This window comes from Microtus pennsylvanicus, chromosome 14 (assembly GCF_037038515.1).
Source record: "Microtus pennsylvanicus isolate mMicPen1 chromosome 14, mMicPen1.hap1, whole genome shotgun sequence".
In the NCBI taxonomy this organism is placed as follows: Eukaryota; Metazoa; Chordata; class Mammalia; order Rodentia; family Cricetidae; genus Microtus; species Microtus pennsylvanicus.
Genome location: NC_134592.1, coordinates 28,334,243 through 28,342,516, shown reverse-complemented (window position 1 = coordinate 28,342,516; position 8,274 = coordinate 28,334,243). Strand labels below are relative to the sequence as shown.

The window sequence follows — 8,274 nt, the reverse complement described above, 5'->3', positions numbered from 1 at the left end:
ACCAAAAGCAACGTAGGGAGGAGAGCGTCTATTATCCAGGTCAGTCAGGGCAGGAGTTCAAGGCAGAAATGTGGAGGCGGGAGTTGATGCAAAGGCCATGGGGGGGGGGGTGTTGCTTACTGGCTTGGTCCTCACAGCTTGCTCAGCCTGCTTTTTCATAGAACCCAGGAACCACCAGACCAGGGAGACACCACCCACAGTGAGCTTTACCTTCCCATATCAATCATGAATAAAAAAAATACATCGCAGGTTTACCTGAAGGCCAATCAGGTGATGGTATTTTCTTAGTTAAGGTTTTTTTCTTCCCAAACGACTCTAGCTTGTGTCAAGTTGACATAAAACTAGCCAGCACAGGTGGCCTGCCTGTGGAAGTGACCTTAGCACAGAGAACAGACATTCCAGGATGGAGCAAACCTATGAAGATAGGGGGAGTAGCAAGTGTGAGGGCAGCAGCCAGCTTGGTAGGCTGAGGAATGAAAAAGAAGCTACTCTCGTTGGAGTGTGGTGAGCCAGGGGAGAGAAGCATTGGTGGATTTTTATATGTAATGTAACAACTCTGCACATCAATATTCAGCTGATTCTTACAAGGACTTCCTAAGTAAGTAGAGGCCAAGAAAATGGAATGCTTATCAAGAAGGAATTCAAGATTCCATCAAATTAGAAAATCTGCTGTAAGGCACGTGGTGCAAACATAATTCACTGCGTCTGCACTAAGGGCTGTTAATCCTGGCTATAGACTAAAACCCCTCGGAAGTTCCACAAAGTACTATATCTGGATCCTGCCCATGGAAGCTGAATATAACTGGTCCAGGGATGGCCTGGGAGGATGCTGAGGGCTCTGTAGATAAACACGATGTGACTGAGAACAACTCTCAGTGCAGCTTCTTTTTTACCATAGCACATTACCTTCTTGCTAGAACCTTTCCCTTGGCTGGTGATTTGAAAGAAAATGGCCCCACAGGCCCACAGGGCACTATTAGGAAGTGTGGGCTTGTTGGAGTAAGTGTGGGCTGAGAGGATCCGGAGAGAACCTTCGTCCAGCGACAGATGGAGATAGAGAGAGAGAGACCCATATGGGAGCACTGGACTGCACTCCCAAGGTCCAGTTGAAGAGCAGAAGGAGGGAGAATATGAGCAAGGAAGTCAGGACCACGAGGGGTTGGTCCACCCACTGAGACAGTGCGACTGATCTAAGGGGAGCTCACCAAAGCCAGCTGGACTGGGACTGAAGGAGCATGTGATCAAACTGGACCCTCTGAATGTGGCTGACAGTTGGGGCAGACTGAGAAGCCAATGATAATGGCACTGGGATTTGTCTCTACTGCATGTACTGGCTTTTTGGGATCCTAGTCTGTTTGGATGCACACCTTCCTAAGCCTGGATGTAGTGGGGAGGGCCTTGGAGTAGGGGAGCAGGAGGGAAGTGGGAGGAGGGGAGAAAGTGGAGATTTTGATTCCTATTATTTATAAAGTAATAAAAAATTATCAGAGAAAAAAACCACCACCACCAACAACAAAAAGAGCTGCTGCGGTCATTGTGTCTCTTCACAGCAATAGAAACCCTAAGACAATTGACCTGGTGAAACCACCCATGAGCCTTTGGGAGATTACTGAGGCCCAGATCCCAATCTAGACTCTAAAATAAGAATCTTGTGGGGGTTAGGATTGAGTCACTACTTGTTTTAAAGGTACCTCAGTTGCCTGTCTGCTTTGGAGCTTCTTACTCTGTTCTTCTGATTTTTCTATCTGCTTTGTCTTTTTGTGTGTTCTTGGGTGAGAAGCATTTTTAATTCTTTTTTTTCCCTTATAATTTTCACGGGATTTCAGAAGGGAGAGGATTTAAGTAGGTGTGCTTAATCTATCATGTTTAATTGAGAGTCTGCAAACTTGAAAAATCAATTTAATTAAATTTTAATATGAAAGTTTACACATTCACTATATAAATTGAAAGCGCTTTACACTTTCTATTCCTCAGTGACAACTGCTGGCGTGTAGCACTAACAGTTTCTTAGTCAAACTTACTGTTTAATTATAGCAACCAAATTATGTCCCCTCCCCGCCCCCACCCCCCGCCGTTTCACTCATGCTAGGCAAATACATTCATTTGCTCTCGTCTGGAGATTTATTTCTTTATTTTCTGTGGTCCTGGGAATTGAACTCAGGACCGCGGCCACGCTAAGAGTGTGCTGTATGACTGGGCTTCACCTCCAACCCCTTGAAAATTAAATATCACAGTCTTTTGCTATACTTTTCTCAACCTTTAAAATTTTGTAAATTAATTATTATTTTGCGTATGTCTGCGTGGCTGTGTGTGCATGCACATGGGCTCGTGCACAGCACACATGTGGACACACGTGGAGGTTAGAGGTCATCCTGGTGGAGCTGAGTCATTCCTTTCACCAGTATGTGGTGTGATGGTCCAACACATATCATCAGGTGTGTGTAGCAAACACACATTTTACCCCCAGAACCATACCATTGGCCGCATTCTGCTCCCTCTCAGTGCTTTTGGGTGACTTTCTCTGTTCCTGGGTTGTTCCCCCAAACACTCTTCCTTCGGGGAGTTCCCTGTTCAACTTTTAATTCCCAGCCTATGAGCCAACTTTTAGTTTCCTCCTGGACAGAGTTAATGCTTCCTGCTTTGTGCCTGATATTCCTTGATTCATATGTAACTTTACTGATTCTTGCTCCATCTGGACATTATTGATCTTCACTGTGTATGAATTGCAAACTTGAATTGGTGAGGACTATGTTGGTCAATTCTATGTCATCACTGTCTCTGTGCTGTGTTCACTTTCTCTCCTTATCTTTTTATTTAAGCTAGTGAAGAGCCCAGAATATAAAAGTCATAAACCCAAACACACTCTGAGGAAGTTGAAGCTGACAGCCACTGTTAACTTGTAACAATTAATTTCTGCTGTAAGAGCCAACATTCTGGCAGCTACCTGTGTACAGAGGCAAACTTTTATTTATTTATTTATTTTTTTTTGCAAACTTTTAACAATTGCTTCCTGCCTTCTAGCTAGGCAGTTACCGCAGGCAAAGGTTATATGTATGGCCTCTATCAGAGACTCCCTGCTTTGCTTTTAACTGCCCCCCCCTCCAACTCTACTCTCTGCCTTACATTTTTTTCAGGGACAGCGAAAAACAGCTTCATCATCCACAGGCTTCTGCAAGCATCTTAAGTTTGCATCCTATGATCAAAAGTTGTAAATCTTAAAATGTAACGTGACTTTAAGCCTAACATCAAGATTGTAAAAGCGCTTTGACCCATACCTATGCTTAATTTTTACTATAAGAAGAGGCTCAAACTGGTTTCTATTGACTAGTGGCCCCAGCGAGCTGGAGGTTTTTTTTTCTTTTTTTCTTTTTCTTTTCCCTGCGTGACTGGAATAAAGATAGCTTCTTGTTCCTAGACTTCAGTGATCTGTACCCCATTATTTGTGCACCGTGGGACAAAACAGATTCATTAATTTGATTTTATAAGTATTTTGCCTATATATATGTGTATATACCACATGTGTGCTTGACACTCACAAAGGTCAGAAGAGGGCACTGGATCCCCTGGAACTGAAGTTTCAGGTAGTTGTGAGTTGCCATGTGGGTGCTGGAGAATGAACCCGGGTCCTCTGTAAGAGCAGGAAGTGCTCTTAACTGATGAGCTAGCTCTCCAGCCTCTGCGATCACTTTCTTCCAGTCTTCATGTGGCTCTTTTATTCTTTTTGAAGTATCCTCCACCGCCTTTTCTTTCTTTCTTTTTTTTGAGACAGGGTCTCTTTATGTAGTCTTTGCTGTCCTGGAACTTGCTTTGTAGACCAGGCTAGCCTTGAACTCACGGAGATCCACGTGCCTCTACCCTTTGAGTGCTGGAATTAAATGTGCACCACCACACTCAATCAAATATGTGACTTTTCATTTATGATGCCTTTCAATGAAGCTAAGTTCTTACATTTAATACAGTTGATTTAATAAATGTATCAAGGATTCCTTTACACTTCGTGCATATGACACCTAAGCCCTTTCTTGAGCTCATGAGGATGTTTTCCTTTAAAATTTGCTTTAATTTTCTCGTTGGACTCTTGACTTCAATTAGTTTCTGCATGTGGAACTAGTTGAAGGGTCCCACATATAAGTAGGGTTCAGCTTATGCCCTGGAATCCCTATCCCCCCCCCCCACCCCGCCCCGTGATCTGGAATGCCTGCCTATCAGAATCAAGCTTCCACAGAGGTCTGGAGGCTTCTGGGCTCTTTTGGAGATTCCATCCCTCTACTCATGCCTATGCCAATGTCACATGGTCTTAATTTTCATGGCCTAATTGTACTTGTGGAATGTGGAAGTCCAAGTCCTTGAAGCATGTTCTTCACTAATGTTTTGATTATACTTTATTCTGTTTTTCTATATAATCTTTAGATCAGCTAGTGAAGGGCCAGGTAAAAGTCCTGTTGGAGATTTGATTAGAATTATATTGAATTGACAGATGAATTCCCCCATTCTATCTTTGTCTTCCTACAACGGGAACAGCTTCTGATGTTTATAGCATGGATGTCTTGTAATGTTTTCAAAGTACATCTTGTAAGTCAACATTTGGTCATTAGAGCTCAATATATCAGGATTACAGATAACTCAGATCCATCTGCATATTCTTACTATTTGACAACTATCAATAAATTTCTTCTTCGCCGACTCATTCTAATGCCTACTTAAAACCTACAGATCTACAATTGCATCCTCCCACTAAAAACGAATCCATAACCTGACTCCTGAAAAACGTTCTGGATAAGATTCCATGTCGGTATCTCAGGCAGAGAGAAACGACAGAGAAAGACTCCGCTCTGGCTCAGGGATGGAGAGTGGCGTAGTTAGTCTCAGAATAGCAGGTGCTCTGGCTGGAGTCCGCGGCCTAAGGAACCGAGGAGAACTACAAGTCCCGGCAGGCCGCGCGGCACCGGCTTTAGTAAGCGCCGGGGTGGCGGAGGTACGGTTTCCTGGAGTTTGGGATCCCGGCTGCGGCGGTTCTGCTTCTCTTCCCTCTGGGTGAGTAGCATCCGCACACCGAGCCCGGGGAGATCCGGCCCCCAGATCGCGGCACGTGGAGCACGGGGGAGCGGGTGCAGACCTGCTCCTCATCTCCTGAGCTCAGGCTTTGCAACCCTGGCGAAGCTGGGAGGAAACAAGGGCGTGTGACCTTGTCACCTCAGTAGGAGCGACCACGTGGTTCTGGTGACTCTCAGTGCCCCGCCCCCTTTCTCTGCGACTCTGTAGCTCTGTGCCCTAGCGGTCGTTAGCGTGGACTGGTCACTTAGGTGGCCCAACCTTGCGTGCACCGGAGTAGGCGGAGGCGGAGAGGGGCTGCGAGTGGCTCCGCCAGAAGCATTCACACCTTGGTGGCCTTGTGGGCTTCCACGCGGAGGTAGCCGGGGGCGGTGAGCGTGGAGTGGTGAAGAGCAGGGGGCTCCCTAGAGACCAGGTCACCTAAGCTTGCAACAGGCGCCAGTCTACTTTTGAACCGCGCGTCTAGTTTCTAGATGCCCTGTGCATCCCGCTGGTTTATGGAGAGAAAGCCATTAGAAGACACCCAGTACAACTGTCCCAGACTTCAGTGGCGTTCACTTGCCACCGAGAGGGAAGCTTAGCTGTTAGTAGGCGCTCGAGAAAGAATTGCTGAGTTGATAGGAATTAGATTTTTGTCCTCGCACAAATTTTCTTTAAGCGTCTTCTCGTCACCGTAGTTCTCAGGCTGAATTTTGCCTCAGAATTATGTGGAGGGCTTGTTACTTTACAGAATTTTGCCCACTCCCCTCCAAACTTCTGATTCTAGGATGGTATTTGAAGTCTGCAATCGGCATGTCCAACATGAATCCTGGAGATGCAATGTTGTTATCCTGGGGACCGTGATTTGGATGCTACTATTTTAGAAGGAAAAAAAAATCCATAAGTTCTTCATACCTGGTTATGGTTGTGTTTTTTTTTTTGTTTTTGCTTTTGTCCATGTTTGCCAGCTTCACTACTGTAGCTGTACCCCCCCCCCCCCATTGCTTTCCTGTGGCCCACCCTCCTCCCCATTACATTATATATGTATACTCACGTAGTTTCGTCACTCGAATCATTACCCCCCCCCCCCCCCCCCCCCGGGCTAGAGCATAATTTATTTTACTGTGTTATTTGCTTGATTGGTATTCAACAGGCCGTGTGGTGTGAGATTTTTTACCTCCGCTGAGAGAATTTGCATTTCATTCCTTTCCAAATAGACTCCACCCCACCGGATTTTTGTCGGAGAAGGTTCTGGTGAATGAGAAGAATGCTTGGTTTTGTCATCCCTCCCTGTCTTGTCCAACCCTGATAGACAGCACACTGGGTCACCTAGGTCTCAGTGCCCATGACAGAGAACCACTGGCCACCCCAGGACCCAGCCAATTCTTTGTTTATATCCACCTGTTGTTCTGGTGGCCGAGTAGACACACCTAGATTCAAGGTTTTGTTCCATTGGCTCTTAACCCTTGGGCAGTTCCTTCCACTTCCTTGTCTGTAGGGTGAAACTCCAAGGATACCACCTGGGAATCTAGTTGTGTAAGTTACGTGAGCTATTGCTTTAAGCACCTTTGGGAAGCTCCCTGACCTCTCTGCTGCTTGCTTGCCCTTTGCTCTTGGCCTTACGTTGTTAGTCCCTTTTCTAAGATGAGCTAAGTTCGATGTTTCTCGACTGTGCCTGGGTAAGATTTATTTTCCTTATCTGCTGAGGAACCTTGGCCTTGGTCAGGTACTCCTTAATTTAATTGATATTGATCTGAGTAACTTCTAGCCATTACACTCTAGACAGTGTAGTTAAAGCTCACTCTTGCATTGAACTTTACCACTATTTGTAGGATGGCAAAGACTTGGGAGTCTCCTCAGGTCAGCTGTTCCTGGGTATTGACTCATCTTGTTGTTTCTCTTCAAGAGTATTTTTGGGTCTTTTCTGTTTTGGAGAACGAACAAAACACAAATTAGTGCTCATTTGTCCAATAATCTCTGTGGGAAATGGGAGGTAGCCAGGGTCACTTTTATGAAAAAGTGAATTTGCTGCCTCCGTGACTTCCCTCAGTGGTGTTTTTTGAGGGGGATGTGAGTGGGGGCTGTAATTTCAGGCTGGTATTCTCAGGATGCGGCCTGGGAAGGGGCGGCCAGCAGGCGTTAGTTGGAAAGGCCATTCACAATCAGTGCTTGATTTCCTATTTAGTTCTGTCCTTGAGATGGACATTTTTGTTTGACCGTCAGCTTCCGCTTGTTCAGCTTCCTGGTATATGGTGTCATGACAAACTGGGGGTCTCATCTGGCCCAGGGACAAAGATTTCATTCTTCCCATTGATTTGACAATTAAACAGCCACGTTGGTCAGCACTTCAGGCTCGAATGTATCATTTCTAGTGAGGAATATTGCTTGATTTTTGACGTGGTATTAGTGACTTCCAGAGCTGCCAACACTGCCTTCCACAGGCTTAGCTCTTTGGGGGCTTGGTAGCAGGTCAGAAAAGATAGCTTCTGTCTGCAGCAGCTCTGTTTACTTTAAGCCAGTAGTAAGGACTTCCTTAGTATCTTGAGGTCCAAGTCTCACTACCAAAGAGATATATTGTTAAAAAAAGAGAAAGATGGGGCTGGAGAGCTGGCTTATGGATATGAGCTCAGATGTGTTGCTTATTCAGGGGTCTGGAGTTTGGTTCCTAGAACCCACATCGGATGACTCACAAATGTGTAACTCCAGCTCTAGGGGATCTTGTGCTCCCCTTCTGATCTCCACGGGCACCTACACACACACACACATACACACACACACACACACACACACACAGAGAGAGAGAGAGAGAGAGAGAGAGAGAGAGAGAGAGAGATACGCACACAGACACATGGACAACACACACACAGAGACACAGAAACATACACAGACACACGTGCAGAGACACACACAGAAACAATACACAGACACACATACACATACACACACACAGGTTAAAATAAATCTTAAAAAGAACAAAAGGACTGGCTGAACATTTGCAGTGGAAAGTCCTGTTTATGTCATCTCTTTGCCAGTTTACTGGCTGTGCCACCTGGGGCTGGACACTCTGTGTCTTTGTGTCCTCGTTTATACCTGGGAGGATGATGCTTGCCTCACCTTACTGCTCTGTGTGGAATATTAACACAGTGAGTGCACCATGTGGTGGGATTAAAAGTGTGCCCCACCCGACCCCGCGTGCGTAGAGAACTCTGTAAAGGTTGATTATTGCTAATAATGTCATCTAGT

General features: G+C 45.6%; 1 protein-coding gene across 6 annotated transcripts in view; it reads left to right on the top strand.

Annotated features, from left to right (window-relative positions):
- The first annotated feature begins 4,959 nt into the window (after positions 1-4,959).
- The window catches only part of Adck1 (aarF domain containing kinase 1), a 95,141-nt gene continuing 91,826 nt past the window's right edge, over positions 4,960-8,274 (top strand). For 3 of the 6 annotated variants that reach the window (XM_075947925.1, XM_075947927.1, XM_075947922.1), the window contains exon 1: positions 4,960-5,034. The gene's annotated coding sequence lies outside the window, so the exon portion shown is untranslated. Of the gene's footprint in view, positions 5,035-5,222; positions 5,411-6,686; positions 6,711-8,274 lie in introns of those variants that run through there. The other 3 variants (XM_075947926.1, XM_075947923.1, XM_075947924.1) reach the window with 3 other exon arrangements.